We start from the raw sequence: 17407 nt of genomic DNA on the forward strand, positions 1-17407 counted from the left end.
GAAGTTCATGTTCAAGAGGAACAAGCTAATCAAGAGGTTCCTATCCGAGAGGAACAAGCAGAAAATACTGGAGTCTCCGTTCAAGAGGAACAAGAGGAACAAGGAACTCCAGGATCAAGAGTAACTTAAGGAGTTCAAAGAACAGAAGCAACTGAAGAAACTTTGGATGTTCCCATGGCTCAAATTCAACGTAAACCATGGAAACTTCAGAGTTCCCATCAAATGGAACTAATCGTCAGCAACATTGTAAGGAGAACTCAAACACTAGTAGAAAAAACATCATTTGCAACTCTCCTCTTGCAACTCAGCTAATCTGCGAATGTTGCAAAATGTCATGGTCAACGCGGGTCAAAGGTTAAATGATTTAATTACAACTTTTATGGGCTATCAAACGATGCAATTATTGGAAAAAAAAAATCAACGGTGCATTCTTAGCGCACCCAGTGAGCCCACACTGCGAATCGGCCGTGTATTGCAACTCCAACCAAACAAACGCGCTGCTTGAACCTTCATCAGATCTAAAATTTTAGCTCCCTCGTTCTCCCTAGAACTCTCCGCCCATTTCATGTCAAATCCTATAATTCGCCATCTCTCTATTCTCCTTGATACCGCTTTCTTCCAAATCGTTCAATGGGTTTTTTTGATAAATCGCGCTTTAATCCTGTTTCTTCCAACTCTCATAATCTAGATGAGTAGAATATTTTCATCTCTTACAATTTTGTGTTATATTTTCAAGCCGATCTATAGAGAGAGAAGGATGTCGACCTCGTGCTACACTCGACGTTCGCTTCGGCTATTGCGGTAAGGTTTCGGTTTTTAAACTCTTCGTTTTCTTCGAATTTATGATTTATGAAGATTCGCTGATTTAATTGCTGAATTGTTGGTGATTTAATGTTCTTCGTTTTAGTTGTTAATTTGATGAAAATCTGGTGGGTTCTGTTAATTTACAAAATGCAATTAAAATAAAAATCTACTACTAAGTCGAAATCCTTTTCCATGATATGGGGAAAACCCTATGTTAAACTGATTCGGGTCATTTTATGGTTTGATTTGTTGTTTTTGATGTTATTTAGGTCGATCTTGTTGAATTTGTGGTCAAATTGGTTTGGGATCTTGGATTTCTTATCTTTTTGGAGGAGATAGTTTTCATCCAGTGTGACTATGGGCAGTCATGTGGTGGTAAGGCCGTAAGGGTGGGGAAGGTCCGAAGGGGGAAGATGAGAAGGAGATAGACGGGAGAGATGAGAAGGAGATAGATTGGAGAGATACACGAAAGAGGAGGGAGGGTGCAGGGTAAGGGGTGTTGTGTCGATTGATATGGGCTTGCAGAAGGTGTTTTAGGAGGGATACCAACAAAATTATACACAACCAAACCATCAGAGCATAGCCAACAGTACACTGAATCATTGATTAGTAGTTTCATTGTTCACGGAGAAAATTTCAAAGCTAACCGTGGAATAGCAATGCTGCAGCATATTCTAACTCAGCAGCCGTTTATTTCAATAAATAAAATCCAATCCAGATGCGTTTGTTATGTGAATCCACAGTGAAAGATGTCCTTCACCTTTTTGTTTGGAATGGAATGTGAGACCAAACCAGAGTATAATTTAAACACATCAATTAGTCACAGTGTAAGTGGATTCTTTGCTTAAATAGAAATCTTTCCATTTTCAGTATTCCTGTTATCTATACAGTCAATTTATAACATTATCATTAAAACTATAGTATGTGAACTTTCAGATACTTCCCTGACATTTTGTTTCACATTTTCTCCTTTCCTTCTATTAGGCAACAGGCATTCCATGGCTACTAGCTAAAGGACTCGACACGTTTACCTCTATCAGTGAAATGGTAAGATATATCGAATTCGACAAATAACTAGGATAGCATATGGCAGATCATTTATCCTTGGTTTGTCAATTTTGTGCAGATTCCTGTATCTACAGTGCCTGATCCTCATAACTTGGAGCTGTGGTTGGATGTGAGTTCAACTCTGTAATTAAATACATTCTATGTACTTGTTTGTGATTGTATTAATAAAAATGTAAACAAGTTTAATTATATGAAAAAAGGTTGATGGAGAATCGAAGCAGAAAGGATCAACAAAAGACATGATATTCAAAATCCCATTCCTGATTAGCTACATCAGTTCTTTCATGACACTTATGGAAGGAGATGTCATCCTAACAGGTACGAGCTTGGTATGACTCAACCTCAATGACACAATTTCTTCCTTACCCCAATTCAATAATACTTGTAGAATTCTTCGTTTACTGTCAGAACAAAAAGCACTAGTGCGCCAAATATACCAATAGTATTGATTCAAAATTTTAATTATTTGAATTTACAAAAGTTTTAAGCTTAGGATAATTTTAGTTTAACACTTTACATGTTTCACATATGGTAGAACATCGGGTAATGAGTCCTCACAGGTCGGGTAATAACAATAACAACATGTTTTGGGTTACAATCGTTTTCTGGTTCGTAGCGGGTCAGGTGTTGATCGGGTTCCGATCACTTTCGGGTCGGGTCAATTTGATTATCGATCATCTTTCTGTCGAGTTCGGGTTTGGGTCATACAACATCGGTTGTCAGTTTTATCGGGTTGGGTACAGATTAGGTTAAGGGTTTCTTGTTTTACCCAAATTTCAGGTATAAGTCAGTTACGGGGTTACGAATACAGGTTGGTTCAGTTGTGGTTCTTAGGTTGGGTCAGTTTTGACATCTCTACGTAGTATGTGCTATTCTATAATTTCTAAATGAAAAGTATATAATTAAGTTATGCTTACTTTGGGGGATTTGGAGGTGTATTACACTAATACAGTAGCAGATTGTACGAGCAACTCTTAGCGTTAAGGTTGGATTTCGTCGTTATCATAAATTGTTTTATGGTTTCTTTTATTATCAGATCTGTGATTTTTGGTATCAATTTTACTCGTAGGTTTTCTTGATTTTACACAAAAATCTCAAACAAAGGAGAACGAAAACTACGGAGAAGAAGAACTCGCCGATCTCTACTAGGGTGAGTTTCCAAATCCTGATGCTTCAAAGGTCACCTTTTATGGTTCTTTTTGTCATTTGTGTGGATTTAGCTCTTTCTTTTTTAATTAATGTGCTTTTCCATTGAGATATGGCAGACCATGTCATGGTTGTGGTTGTAAGAATAAATCTTGTTACTTATGCAAGCCGAATTTATGAGATAACTTGATTCTTTAGTGTTCTTGAACTTTTGTGTTTTATGAGATAACTTGATTGGATGAGCTAGGTTGGGTTAGATTTAGTGATGTATTTTGTGTTGGGAGTAAGTTGGTTGTATTCTTGCCGAGGCTATAGAAACCATGATGTTCACCATGTGTGATTAGGTCACTCTATCTTGCTGTTGAATTTCTGTTTGATTGGTCGATGGACGTCTTCTCAGAATTTTGGTCATCTTTAGAGCAATTACCTAGAACTCAATTGGCTATTTAACTACTTTCTTAGTTGCATGAGGTTGTGATAATGTGCTAGGTCTGATCTATGCAAAGATCCTTTAAAGATGAACTGCTGCCATTGGGAATTCTTTCTCTTTTTTTTTACATAACGGAAACTTAAGAGTTAATTTTCCAATCCTAGTCATTCACGTGGTATTCAAATGGTTGAGTTACAATATTTTGTTGTTGATGCAACAGATTTTATCCCACTCTCCAGTGCTTATCCCAATTTTTTTTGTTGATTGTAAATTATTTCACTTTCAATGCTCATCGTCCTTCTTTGTTTATCTTAAACTGAATTCCTAGGGTAATACTCTGTGTTGTCTGTACATGGTTTATAAGGCTTGGTTGTTTTAAAAACTCATAAGGACTCTCCAGTGCTTCTTGTTTTGCAATGTGGTGTTTACTGTTTATTCCATTTTGAACTAATATCCTCTGATACTTGTTTCATCCTGTTAATAGCCACAAGACAAGGTTACATATTGGGCAATTAGTAAAGGATACTTCAGATAAACTCAAACAAGCAAGTGACACAGATCATGGCAATAATGTCAGTGTAAGTATATTTTCAACACTTCAGATTTATGGACTGCATACCTTCCTCAATTGGGTATTAATGCGTTCCCGAGCCAAATTTTGATTTCATCTTCCTTCCATTTATCCAGGCAAACAAGAAGATTGTTGACGCAAAACTTGTAAAATATTTCCAAGCAGTTTTGAAGGAATTCCAGAAGGCTCAACGTCTTGCGGCAGAACGGGAAACATCATATACCCCTTTGATTCCTCAGGCTGTCCTTCCTTCTAGGTACTTAGTTGTTTCAGAAAATTGTGTATTTAGTACTCATGTAGTGACATGTCATCCAGCTGTTACTCCTAAATGATACATTCGATTATTCAGGATCATCTTTGTATAGCTTTTAGTCAAACATTGAGCGTCTTTGTTCATGAGTCACAAATAAAGTAGCTATTGTTATCATTTTTCCATCATCGAAGTTTTCTAGTCTACTGTGAAAAAAAGACAAGAACTTTCACTAATGTGCAATCATCTTATATTCTACTTTTGGTTGCACTCTTTTGTGAAGAAAATCTGAGAGTGTGTACTCTTCTAATGTTTGAGTGTGCATGTGTGTCTTGTGCTTGTGTGCGTGCATATTTTTAGGAGTTATAATAAATTTTACTCTACCTTCTGTATTGTTTAAGAACTTTAATTCTTATGACCTTATCCATTTTTGTTTGGAATCAAAGTCAAAATTCCAAAGTTTATCTAGAACTTTAAACTTACTACAGTTTCATTTGTAGTTATAAATTACCGACCGCCAATTTTTGTGTAATTGAATCCCGTGCAACTCCATCTTCTTTACTTTATTAGCTTGGATGGAAATCCTAATGTTGTTAGCATCAAACATCAGAAGTCCCTCTGGACCCGTGATCCTTTCTAACCCCATACAACTCCCATACAACTAGTGAGTCATTACAGCTAGTAAGGAATCATCTGATTTGCTGCTCTGATTTGTTGCTCTATTGTACTGCGTTCTGAACTAATTTGCTATTCTGCTAGCTTTTCCTAACCTGATTTCATGTAACTAAGCTGAGCTGATCTGATTTTTGCTAGTTTTAAGGAGTTTGTTATTGCTTGTTAGTTGGGATTGCTGAATTATCTATGTAAAAGATTGGGATTGCTGTAAGGTTTGGGATTACTGAATTTATGGTTTCTGCCTTCCTCTGGTCATTATAGTTTTCTTATTTGGATTAGTTTTTCAGTTACGATGTACATATCGAGCTTTTGATGCTATGAATGAGATTACTGCAGCCTTTTCAATTGCTTTCAACCCTACTGGAACCAAGTATATACCATCATATGCTTGGAGAATTCTTTGTTGCCTTGCTCTTCTGGTTTTTACTTTCATGTATTTGTATCTTGTCAAATTCAAGTGTTGAACACCATCTAATTCGAGGACTATACCTGAATTGTGTGCAATGTTTACATGATTTGGCAGAAATGATTTAGCGGTTTGTCTTATTCTCATCTTTTCTCATGTTACTCAATTCCTTCGCAGGATATTTGCTGGGTACAACAAAACACTGAGGGTGTTTGATGTACATCGCCCTGGCGGAGATTTTAAACAACATTCAACTCTTCAAGGATCCAAAGAAAGGGCAGTCTGGTACAGCATTCTACCTTTTCACATAATTGAACAACTTTTGCGAAGGTTTTTTTATTGTTTTAGAAGTTTGTTCAAGCTAAATTTTAGTTTAGGGCTTAAAAGAAGAATCTTGGTGGTTGATAAGAAAAAGATTCCAAGTTCCTAAACTCACGTGAACTTGTTTTTAGAACTTCTACTAGTAGAAAAAACCTCATTACCAACTCCTCATTCGCAGCATTCACTAATTGATCTCGGTGCAATAGCTTATGGTCAATGCGGGTCAATGAATAAATGAGGGCTAGAAATGCAAGTCTCAACTTTGGTATGTGTTGAATCTTGAATGTTTGGCTATCATAAATTCGTAGCCTTTTAGCAAGCATTAGGAAAGAGTGCTTGCTCTTTACTAATGAAACGAGTTAGGTTAACGATACAGTTGGAAATTTAGCGGGAGCGAAGTACTGGGAACTGTTTCATGTTTGATACAGTTAGGTTAACAGTACTAGGTTAACGATACAGTTGGAAATTTAGCGGCACCCTACATTTTCGATGTTAAGTTTTATGTTTGATTTGTGAATTGTTTTTGTTCAACTTGCTTTTGTGTTTGATCTTAATTTTTACCAATTCTTTATTAAAAAAATTCAATTGCCAATTTGATTGATTAGTTTGATAGATCATTGAATTAATTGCCAAAGATCTGTTTATTTGAAATTTTGTACGAAATCAATTGATGTATGCCGATTAGGGTTTAGTTTTAAAAATTTCCTAAATTGTTTCTTTGTTGATTATCTTTTTATTATCTAAGTACATAAATTTTGTATGCTGCTGGTCAACATTTTGTACGTGATCCTAATATAAAAAATGCATAGGCGAGGTACATACCTGATATTGTTTTCTCTATTCTGGTTGCTTTTGGATGTTCAAATTTAGTATGATGTCATGATCGCTGTGATCTTTGGAACAGGAACCAATGTGTGTTATGTGGAGAGGACGGATGCCATTCCTAAGCTGCCTGGCCAAATATCAAAGTCGGGAACAACTGTAAGCCAGAATCACTTCACTTAAAGATTTCTCACTAACTCTTTTTTTCACTACGTAATCTGTAATTTCTATATCAATGAATGGGGAGCATTTTCGACTGGACTTCTGTTGACTGAATATGATAGGGGAATGGATGCTGCTAGCATCAATCCTGGTGAGCAGGTATTTAGTGGCTTAGCATCAGAACTTATGCTTTTAAATCTCTGGACTCTGGTAATTATTTGCATGATGTTGTTACAGATATTTGAGAAAACAATATCATGTATGTACCTCGGCGAGATTGTGAGGAGGGTGGCATGGGAAGATTTCTCACTAATATCGAGCAAGCAGTGAGCTACAGAACATTCTTTAAGTATTGTAATTAACATGTTTCTGATAGGTCAAGTTAATTCACCAATATATTTCAAATTTATCACATTGGCACTACTTTTTGTGGATGTTATTTATGTATTTATGGATGTTAGAACATAATTATGGAGGCTAGTACCGAGTAGTAGTACCAATGTATTAATGTAGGAATTTATTTTTTTTGTAAAATAAATGCACTATTTGCAGCGCGCACTGTTAAACCAAAGTTGCAAATTGTGGCAGAAAATTCCCTTTGAAAATCTCTTTTTGCAATGCCTATGCACATCAGCGCTGCAAATAGACACTAATTGCAGCGCGTGTGAAACACCATGCGCTGCTATTAATGGTTTTTTGCAGCGTTTATGTTCGCTGCAAATAAAAGTCAATTATTTGCAGCCATCACAATTGCAGCGCTCAAAAACGCTGCAAAAAGCCCCTTTTATGCGCGCTGTAAATGATATTTTTTCTACTAGTGAAACAAGGTCTCAACTCAGGAACTTCTGTACTTTCCAGTCGTTCCTCTCCATAATCAAGCCAAATAACACGAAGGGGATAGGACTCAAATGGATGCTCAGGAACAAGCTTGATGAACATGGAACAATAGTCAGGAACAAAGCAAGGTTAGTTGTTAAATGCCATAATCTACAGGCGGGTACTAATTTCAAAGAAACTTTTGCTACTGTTGATAGATTAAAAACTATAAGAACCTTAATTGTTTTTGGAGCCTTTACAGAAATTAAGTTGTACCAAATGGACGTCAAAAAAGCTTCCCTAAATGAATATTTAGAAGAAGACGTCTATATGGAACAACCTCCCGATTCTAAATATCCTGAATTTCCAAACCACATATATAAGCTTGACAAAGCTCATTATGGGTTAAAGCAAGTTACTAGATCGTGGTACGAAATATCATCTAAATTCCTTCTGAAAAATAATTTTAAACGAAAAAACTTTATTTTTAAAATCAAAAGGAACTGACTCACTAGTTGTACAAATTTACGTTGATAATATACTATTTGGTGCAACTAACGAAAGTATGTGCAAGGATCTTACAAAGTAAACAAGCAGAGAGAAGCACGAGAAAATGAGACTGGAACTGGGAATGATCAAGCTAAGTTAAGGAAGCAGGAAGATCCTCTCAAGGTATAACTTTAATATTAAATACATGGACTTCGATATATATTCATAATTTTATGTGCGAAAGCATAGCTGAAGTTTACCATCGTTAAGGATCAACCTACAAAATGAAAGTGCATAATATATAATTACATAAACTACCAATAATACGAGATGCAAAATTAAGTTGTTCCACAAACAGGTTATTTGCAATATTTTATTTTATTTTCCGAGATCCTCTCACATCTTTTATTTTTTTTATTTTTATCATTTATTTTCTTTTACGTCTTTTATTATTTATTTTTCCACATATATATACATCCATCCTAATTCTCATAAAACTCCTCATAATTTGTTTAATCCTTAAATTTTTCTTGTTTCCAACAATTAAGAAACTAATGAAACAACCTATCCCAATGGAACTCACCTACCCAAGCCCCCAAAAAGAATATACACAGTCAAACCTCTCCTCCCCTCCACCTTGTTCCCCTCTCACACTCTATTCCCCACCTCTTCATCTCCCTTCATCAACCATGGTGAGAACAAGTATAAACAAATATCTGAAAACTAAAATAAAGACATTCACTTCCCCTATTCCCATGGATACATCCCCAATTCATACTTCAAAACCACTCCAAACTCGTTCTCCACAAAAAACCCCAAATTTTGGAACCTTGCTCGACCCATTACCGGCAAAGAGTCAATTCTCACCGGCAACAATAGTGGCGCTTCGCAAGGGGAAGGAGTAGTCGGTCGAACGTTGGGGGAATTGGGAAGTGGGCGGTGGTCAGAAAAGGAAGCGGCGAATGTCCTCTCGTCCAAGAAGGTTTATTTGGTTGAAGGTGTTGTAATAAATAAGATTAGATTAGACCGAATCGGTCAGTGATGAGGAGGATGTAAGTGAAAAGGAGGAAGAGTCTGTAAAAGTTAAGAAAGTGAAAAAGGTAGAGAAACAGGCGAAAGAGAAGAAGGTGAAAAAGGGTGTTCCTAAATCACCTACATGAGGGAGAAGGAGTATGCGGATTGCTACTAAAGGAGCAAAAGTAAGTATTCCTCCTGCATATGTTGATATATCCTGTGATGATGAGGATGAAGAGGGGGAACAAGGAGAGGAGGCTATTAATATTGAAAATAAGGAGAAGGAACAAGCATCCCAACCCAAGGATGTTGTTCCTAATCCTAGAGTAGTACCTGTTCCTCCCCCTACAGCTGTTCCTGTTGGTTTTAGTGGTTTTGGTGGCTTTCATTCTTTTGCTAGTTCCTCTAGTTCCTTGGGATCACAGAAGGATCCCTCCATTGAGGAACTCAAGGAGCAGGTTGGTCAACTTAAGGAAATGATGGCTAGGATGTTAGATGTACAGGAAGGCACGGATGCAAGGATTGTTCAGCTACAGGCATAGGTGGGTGCTTTAGTGTCAATAATCTAGGAAATAGGATCTGGTCTGCATCAACTCAACACTCAAGTAACTACGAGTTCCTCTACTATTCTTCAGAAACTTGAGACTGATCCTTTCACCACCTAAGCCTAATCGTCTACTTTGATTGTTCCTTGGTTTATTATTTGTTTGGAACTTTTTCTTTTTTTTTTTCTTTTTGGTATGTAACCCTCTGTTGGGAAACATCTATTTTTATTTTTATTTTTTTTTAACCTGTGGAACATTAATTAACCCATCTCTAAAACTTGGTTGCTTTATTTAAATATATATTATACTTACGATTAATTGTGCATGTTGATACTTCACTTTGAGGCTAACTTAGTTTGTCAAACGTTGATCGTGGGGTGCTATGAATATTATATTGTTGCCTTGTATTTTTTTTCTTTTTGTTAATGCCAACAGGGGGAAAAGAATGCAAACTTTCTTAGAATGATCTTACCTGTTTCCATGTATCTCATTAACTCTCTTCTCACTATAAGGTTTTTTTACGTTCATTTTTTTATTGTTTTTCTTCTTCATATATAATAAAAAAATTAAAGTGTATTTTCTTTATTTTTTTATGTTGTTTTATATTAAACTATTTATTTAATTTAATTGTACTTGAATGCTTGTTTAGGAATGCAAATACGTTTGATTTCTTTTGGAAAAAGTTTGCTTATGTTGTCATCACCAAAAGGGGGAATATTGTTGATTCTGAGTTTTGATGATGACAACGCAAACTTCCTAATTATTGTTTAAGTGTGTTATTGTAATGCTAAGTTAGGGAGTGCCTGAGTTGGACAAACTAAGCATGTGGAACAAACACCAAGCAATATAAGGAGCTCCTAAAGAATCAATCAGTGTGCAAATGTTATCAATGGTTGATCCTCAGGAAGTTGATCCTCAAGAAGTTGAACCTCAAGAGATTGATCCTCAAAGAGGTTGATCCTCAACGAGGTTGATCCTCTAAGAGGTTGATCCTCAAAGAAGGTTGATCCTCAAGAAGGTTGATCCTCAAGATGGTTGATCATCAAGATGGTTGATCCTCAAGATGGTTGACCTAAAGATGGTTGATCCTCAAAGTGGTTGATCCTAAAGATGGTTGATCCTCAATGTGGTTGATCCTCAATGTGGTTGATCCTCAAAGTGGTTGATCCTCAAATTGGTTGATCCTCAAAGTGGTTGATCCTCAATGTGGTTGATCTTCAAAGTGGTTGATCCTCAAAGTGGCTGGTCCTCAACGGTTGATCCTCAACAGTTGATCCTAAACAAGTTATTAAGGGTGTTCCTCATATATTATGAGGATCATCAATGTTCCGGAGAAGGAACAATGCATGAAGCGTTCAAGCGAAGCTTCAAAAGGTGCCAACATGAAAGCTACAACATATGAGTTTATGTTTAGATTTTGTGTAAGTATTTTAATATCGTTTATGCATAATATGGAACAAAAGGAACACGTGCATTTTAATACGTTTTGAGAAAATAATTTTTGTAAATAAAATAAAGTTTTATAAAGGAAAAATCTTTGGCAAATTAATAAAACGATTTTAATAAAATCAGCATTGGATTCTGATTCAGAATTCCTTGTTTTCCAAGAAAAGGTTTTTACTTTTTCCTAAAACTACTCCCACTATTTTCTCTGAACTGAACGTGTTAAAAGTGGTTTGAAAAAGTCTTCCTGTTTCTCACAATCAACGTGCACGTTACTGCTCCCAGTAACTGTTAGTGGCAGTTGAGGGGAACATGGGAAACTGACCTAGGAAGTTCTTCTATAAAAGGAAAAGAATTTTCATTTCTCAAATCACAACTGACAACGTGCAACATTTCTAAAGAACTTAAGAGTTTTTATAAAAGTCAGTTTACAAAAGAGCGTGTTTCTCAAAGTTCCTTTATTGTACATAAGCTTTATTGAATACTAGAGTTTTCATAATTCGAGTTGTAATTGTGGGGTTAAGGATCGAGTGATCCTTGAGTTGTGGGGTTAAGGATCAAGTGATCCTTGAGTTTTGAGTGTAAGGGTTGAGTGATCCTTAAAGTGACTTAGAGGCAAGTCAGCGAGAGAGTGTGAAAGGAGCAAGCACAGGAATCAACGGGGGATTGCTGTGGGGACTCGCACTAGTACATAATGAACCTTAAGTAACACCCAAAAAGTGATACATAAAGTGGTAAAAATGTTACTATAGACAATAGGTAACACTTTAGTGGGTGATACATCCGCCCATGTTCCCTAAGGTCTTATGTAACACTTTGGGTAACGTATGGTAACACTTTTAAAAGTGTTACTATAGACCCTCTTATGTAACACTTTTTTATATCATTGGTATCATTTTTAAAGTGTTACCTTTTATTTCTTATGTAACACTTATTTATCTATAGTAACATTTTTCAATCATATAGTAACACTTTATTCGACATTATGTATCACTTTTATGAACTAATGTAACACCTTATTAATTATTAGGTAACATTTTTTAATCATTTTTTGACATATAGTAACACTTTATTCGACATCATGTATCACTTTTTGCAAACTAATGTAACACCTTTTTTAATTAATAGGTAACATTTTTATTTTAAAGTAGCACCATATAATAATAATAATAATAATAATAATAATAATAATAATAATAATAATATATAATATTATTATTATGATTCATAATATTAAATATTTTTATATATTTTTAAATATAAAATATAGTAACATGTATAATAACAAACACGGATGTTAATTGACATACGATAGACAATAATTTAAATTGATATAATCCCATAGTTAAAAACAGAGATCTCTTTCCCCGCACGAATTAGGTATCTACATATACAAAAACATCTACAAACACCCATCATTGTTTTTGGGTAAGTATGAAATCAATAAACCAAAGTGAATTAGTCAACTGAGGTCAACATCTGTCTAGACCACCAAATTCCAAAATTGAAAAAGCAACGCTTCCCTAATGGCTTGTAGTCCCCTACAGTCTTCACCGTCGTCCACCATCTTCCAGCAATAAAATAAAATTAAGTCAAACCTGAATCAAGACAAGGCAACCATCAGTTCAAGTGAGTTCCAGAGTATTAGAATTACAAATTTTAGTTTCATAAAAGTTAAACTTAATACTAATGAATGATGGTAAACGGTCATAAACTTAACTTGAAAATTAAATGTAGGAAATTTAATTTTATCCAACTTTTTTGTATTGGCAGAGTCTTTGTCTTTCCAAGCTTAAGGTCTCTAGTTTATTAAGTGCATATGTTAAAGTAAGATGCTAACTAAATCACTATACTATTTATGACTTTTGAATAAACACTCCCTCTGTCACATGTAATAATTACTCAATTATCTCAGAGGTACTAATAATAATCATTCTGTAGCTAAAAGAGTTGAGAACAAAGCTAGAACAACACAAGCTTCTAGAACTAATACTCCTTACTTTTTTTTCTCTCACGATGTCTTTCTTGATTTAATTTCTTAAAAACAAACAGTAGTTACAAAATCAAAAAACAACCCAGTTCAATGCATCAAAATAAAGAGTACCAACCAAAATCAATAGACCAAATATATATATATATATAATTTAAATAAAAACTAAAGCAATGTAATACCTGTAAGGGTCGGACATGGACATTTCACTTGGGGTTGACAAGGAAGAAAATTAGAATGAAAAAAAACGGTGGAAAAAACAAACGCATCAAATGTAGTAAAGTAAAGTTGTGAAAGTACAGTAATTGTGAAGTGGGGAAGGGAGGAAGATTCATCTTGGATAGGCATGAGCTCCTGTGTTTGTTCCTATTTCACCTACACTGAAACAAAATGGCTTGGATTATCAAGAGCCAAGCAACCCCAGATTATTAGCAGCAATAACACGTCTTACTTGACCGAGATAACTCAAATAATGAGATCAAAGAACTAAATCAATTCCAATTCTCAATTCCAATGATGAGCAGCAATTGAAATTTTGTGGAAATTGTGGACTTGTAGTAGTTATAGTTAATCAATCATTACAATTGAGTTCTTGTTCATCTTAGATTATGGAGAAACAAAATGACGACATTAAAGGTTACTTAATAAAGTTGGATACGAACTTTACTTAAGTTGCTTAATTTTAAACTGTTACACGCCGAGTCTTGCTCAAATAATCCCAACCCCGTATCTACAGATATACATGATGTTGCAATCCTCGCCTCGAGTTATTTGTGAATATGTCAGGTCTGCACTCCTAACAGTCTCAATTGGGTTACGAATTGAATATACTCCAAAGCAGCATGTTTCTTGTTGAGTCATATGTCGTCTTTCACTCAAAAAGATGGTTTAACCTTAACATTGATACCATGCAAGTGAAGATCCATCTCTGACTCAACCCTCAGATCACTAAGCCAAATGCAAAGACATATTTCAGATTTTATTCTACTATGATGAACATTTCAATAAATTCTCAAAATTTATATATATATTACCATTCCACCGGTCTACCTACATTTTTAATTCATAAGGTTGTATCAAAACTCAATTTAGGGTTCTTATTTTCAAATCAATGAATAGAGTAGAAATGCTAATTAACTAAATGACCACTCTAAATCACCTTTCTCCACATACCACGCCCAAAAAGAAACAAAAAACGAGCTTACAATGCAAGGTACGGTTTTTTCATAACCAATGATAATCCATTGGCCGCAATTGGCATCTATATAGTATGTTGCTATAATAGGGAGAAGCAAAGTCCATGTCTTTCCAAATGGACAAAGTAGAACAGTGTTGAAAACTAAAATAAGCAGAAAAAAAAAAAAATGCAGACAACCCTCTTGCTTCTTATAAGTTATAACTAAACTCGGTAATTCAATGAAAAACATAAATAATCGATCAATGCGGTTTACTTAGTAAATCGATTTTGTTAATCTAAGTGTATGTAACCCTTGAAAATTCAACAGGGATGCATATCAAGCTTAATTAATTATGAAATTCCCCAAGGCTAAAGGTATGGTTCTTGATTTGTTTAAAAGCATATTCTTAGTGATATTATGTTTTCAAAATATTATTTGAGATTGGCAACTATTATTCCATTCGTTAAATACATCTTAACCTATCAAAAACATACAAATTATAATTAAATCCCAACATCAATTCAATAAAAAAAAGCCCCTCAGATTCTGAAAAAAAAACCGAAACAGGAAAATAGAAAACATACCATTTATCCCCAATTTTTCCGGCAATTAGAATCAAAATTGCAAAATTACAATTAATCCCAACAATGATATGTTATAAACTCGATATTACCATGATAATTCGAAAAAATCGACAGATAAATATCACGACATATAGTCTTACAAGAATGAATCATAAACCAATAAATAAAATTGAACAAATAAGAGAAGATACAAAGAGAGACCTTAACAATATGCAAATATTGCACCTCCGTTAGATCATATCACTGTAAAATTACCTAAAAAAAATATCAAGCTAGTGTGAACATCCCAATTTGATGAACCCTAGTAGTACTAGAAGACCCACTTTCGAAATGCCAACTTCATCTGGATTGAGGGTTGGAGGCAGTAATGAAAAGGAAATAAAGCATAATTAACACAATTAAAAACTACGTCTTACCTCTAAAACGGTTCAAACTCCTCGAAGGAGAGTCAATTTCGCACTTATCTTCACAATTGGCTAATTGAAAAGCAAATTGGAATCGCCGACTCAATACTCAGAATTGAAACTACAAATTATGACCAGATCTATTCGGATAGAGTAAGAAATTGAGGTTTTTGGGAGAAATTCGCACTGTTTTGTGGTGAGAATTAGGGTAGCAAGAATTCTGCTGCCATGTTTGGCGGAGAGGAGAGGAGATGCGAAAGGGAAGAGGGTTTTTGTTTCGTTAGTTTAGCATTTTTTTTTTTTCCATTTCATTCGTTTTTTGGGTCATTTCAATTAAAAAAAAAATACATATATCACAAATACGACGAGTTACTGGTCGTATCTAGAACTCTGGTCATCGTTGATTTTAGAGCAGACCCGGGAAAAAATTGCCGCTTTAATTATCACCAAACTAATTATATTTTTAACTAAAAATAATAAATGGAATAGATAAAGATAATAATGATCGAATTGTTGGGGAAGGGGAAAGTTTAGAGATTTTTAGAAAATTAAACGTAAGATCAAATTTTTTTTTCTTTATTTTTTGGTCTCTTGCAGTTTCAGAATTTTCTGAGAAATTAAACCCAAATTCTATTTTTCCTTTTGGCGGCAAGTAGTTAAATTTTCTATCAATATGAGATATTTTAGGATTAGCCCTAATTTTTATTGCAAATATTTAATTTCCTTCTTAAAAAATAAGGTAACACTTCAAAGTGTTACCATAAAATGTTACCTATTTTAAAAGTGTTACCATAAACTGTTACCTATTTTAAAAGTGTTACCATAAACTGTTACCTATTTTAAAAGTGTTACCATAAAATGTTACCTATGTAAAAAGTGTTACCTTGAGTGTTACATTTTTTTAAAAATGTTACCAAAGTGTTACTTAAAAATCTAGTAATTTTGCATTTCAAAAAGTGTTACCAACGCGTGTTACATAAGCTCAATTATGTACTAGTGTCGTGTTCAAGTGGAACTCGAGTTGTTGAGTGTATTGTATTCGAGGCATTGCAATATATAAAGAGGTTGAGGTTTTCCTTCTTGATTAGTGTCAAGAAGGTTCCTCATTTTCACATTCTTCTTGTTTATTGATCGTTGTTCCTTTAACGTTTAAATTCCGCAAGAAACGTACTAAGTTCCTTAAAACAATTCACCCCCATCTTATCAGTGTTCCTACTGAATTATCATCGGCGGTTTTCAACGAATAACCACCACCTCCCTACATCCTTCCTTAATCGAAGAAACATCGGGCTATGAAATGAACAAGGAAAATACACCAATAGATCAACATTACAAAATCAGTCTTAACTTTTACAGTGTTCCTAAGCCTTTAGCACGCGTTAGCAAAAATTGTAGGCTTAGTAGTGTGGATTAAAATCAAAATGTGGTTTATGCATCCGGATACACAATACTCACTGTGCATCATGTTTTTAAATGAATATTTAGTTTAAATATAAAGTACATATTGTTTATACCCAAAAAACTTATATATGAACATATAGTTCAAATGCAAAGAGCATATATTAAAATATTTCACTTGTACCTCCATATTCATAGGAGCTCAATGAATGTTCATTCTGGTGCACAGTGAACATTGTGCACACCGGAGCGTATAATCCAAATTTTGGTTTTCTTTCCAAGAGTAACTTGATAGAGGCACTTTTTTTTTAAGATTTTTGTTTGTTCAGTTTTACTTTCTAACATCAGTGACATAAATATTTTCTATATAAGGCACGTATTTTCACCTTAATCATTAATCAATAATTGAAAATTTAGTGGTTCATGTCATGCACTACCAACGTGTCTAAAGAAATAGATCAACTAAAAGAAAATGTATAAAGTACTTCGTATTAATTAAAAAGTAAATACTACTCCATAATATAATAGTACTAGATTTTAGCCCGTGCGATGCACTGATTTTGTTAAATCGTTAAGTTAAAATAAAACTCCTATTATAACTGCTATATTTTATATATTAGATTAAATTAGTATTTAGGTTGGAATGAGAGGTTGAGTTCTACGAAAACTCTACGCCGTCGGTGAGAAATTTTACTTAAAAGGTAAAATATTAAATTATAAATATATTTTAAATTGGAAACATATTTTCTAATAGAAGACTGATTTATTATTTAAATATTTGGTAACTTATAATAATTAGGAAAATTTGTAATTATTAATCCAACCTTTGCCCGATTTTGTTTAATTAAGCCTACCTATGCAATATTTCTAAATAATCCAACCTTTATGACC

The 17407-nt window shown here is 34.3% G+C and overlaps 2 long non-coding RNA genes across 8 annotated transcripts; one reads left to right on the forward strand and one right to left on the reverse strand.

The window, feature by feature from the left end:
* Window positions 1–430: 430 nt before the first annotated feature.
* Window positions 431–11974, forward strand: LOC110802722 (uncharacterized). Of its 7 annotated transcripts, none has more exons than XR_008927095.1 (12): window positions 431–801; window positions 1074–1631; window positions 1789–1851; window positions 1931–1981; window positions 2073–2190; window positions 2942–3022; window positions 3933–4026; window positions 4136–4275; window positions 5528–5635; window positions 5850–5936; window positions 6576–6814; window positions 6893–7226. It is a non-coding gene; the product is annotated as an uncharacterized lncRNA (long non-coding RNA). The 7 variants fall into 7 exon arrangements; XR_002537290.2 differs by lacking the exon at window positions 5850–5936 and adding an exon at window positions 7514–11974 and having other exon boundaries at window positions 435–801; window positions 6893–6981; XR_002537294.2 differs by lacking the exon at window positions 5850–5936 and having other exon boundaries at window positions 433–801; window positions 2073–2201.
* Window positions 11975–12263: 289 nt separating this feature from the next.
* Window positions 12264–15411, reverse strand: LOC130465998 (uncharacterized). The gene is made up of 3 exons (XR_008926005.1): window positions 15131–15411; window positions 13135–13332; window positions 12264–12560 (listed from the first exon to the last, which is right to left on the reverse strand). It is a non-coding gene; the product is annotated as an uncharacterized lncRNA (long non-coding RNA).
* Between the last annotated feature and the right edge of the window lie 1996 nt (window positions 15412–17407).

The sequence above is a fragment of the Spinacia oleracea genome, chromosome 1 (assembly GCF_020520425.1).
Source record: "Spinacia oleracea cultivar Varoflay chromosome 1, BTI_SOV_V1, whole genome shotgun sequence".
In the NCBI taxonomy this organism is placed as follows: Eukaryota; Viridiplantae; Streptophyta; class Magnoliopsida; order Caryophyllales; family Amaranthaceae; genus Spinacia; species Spinacia oleracea.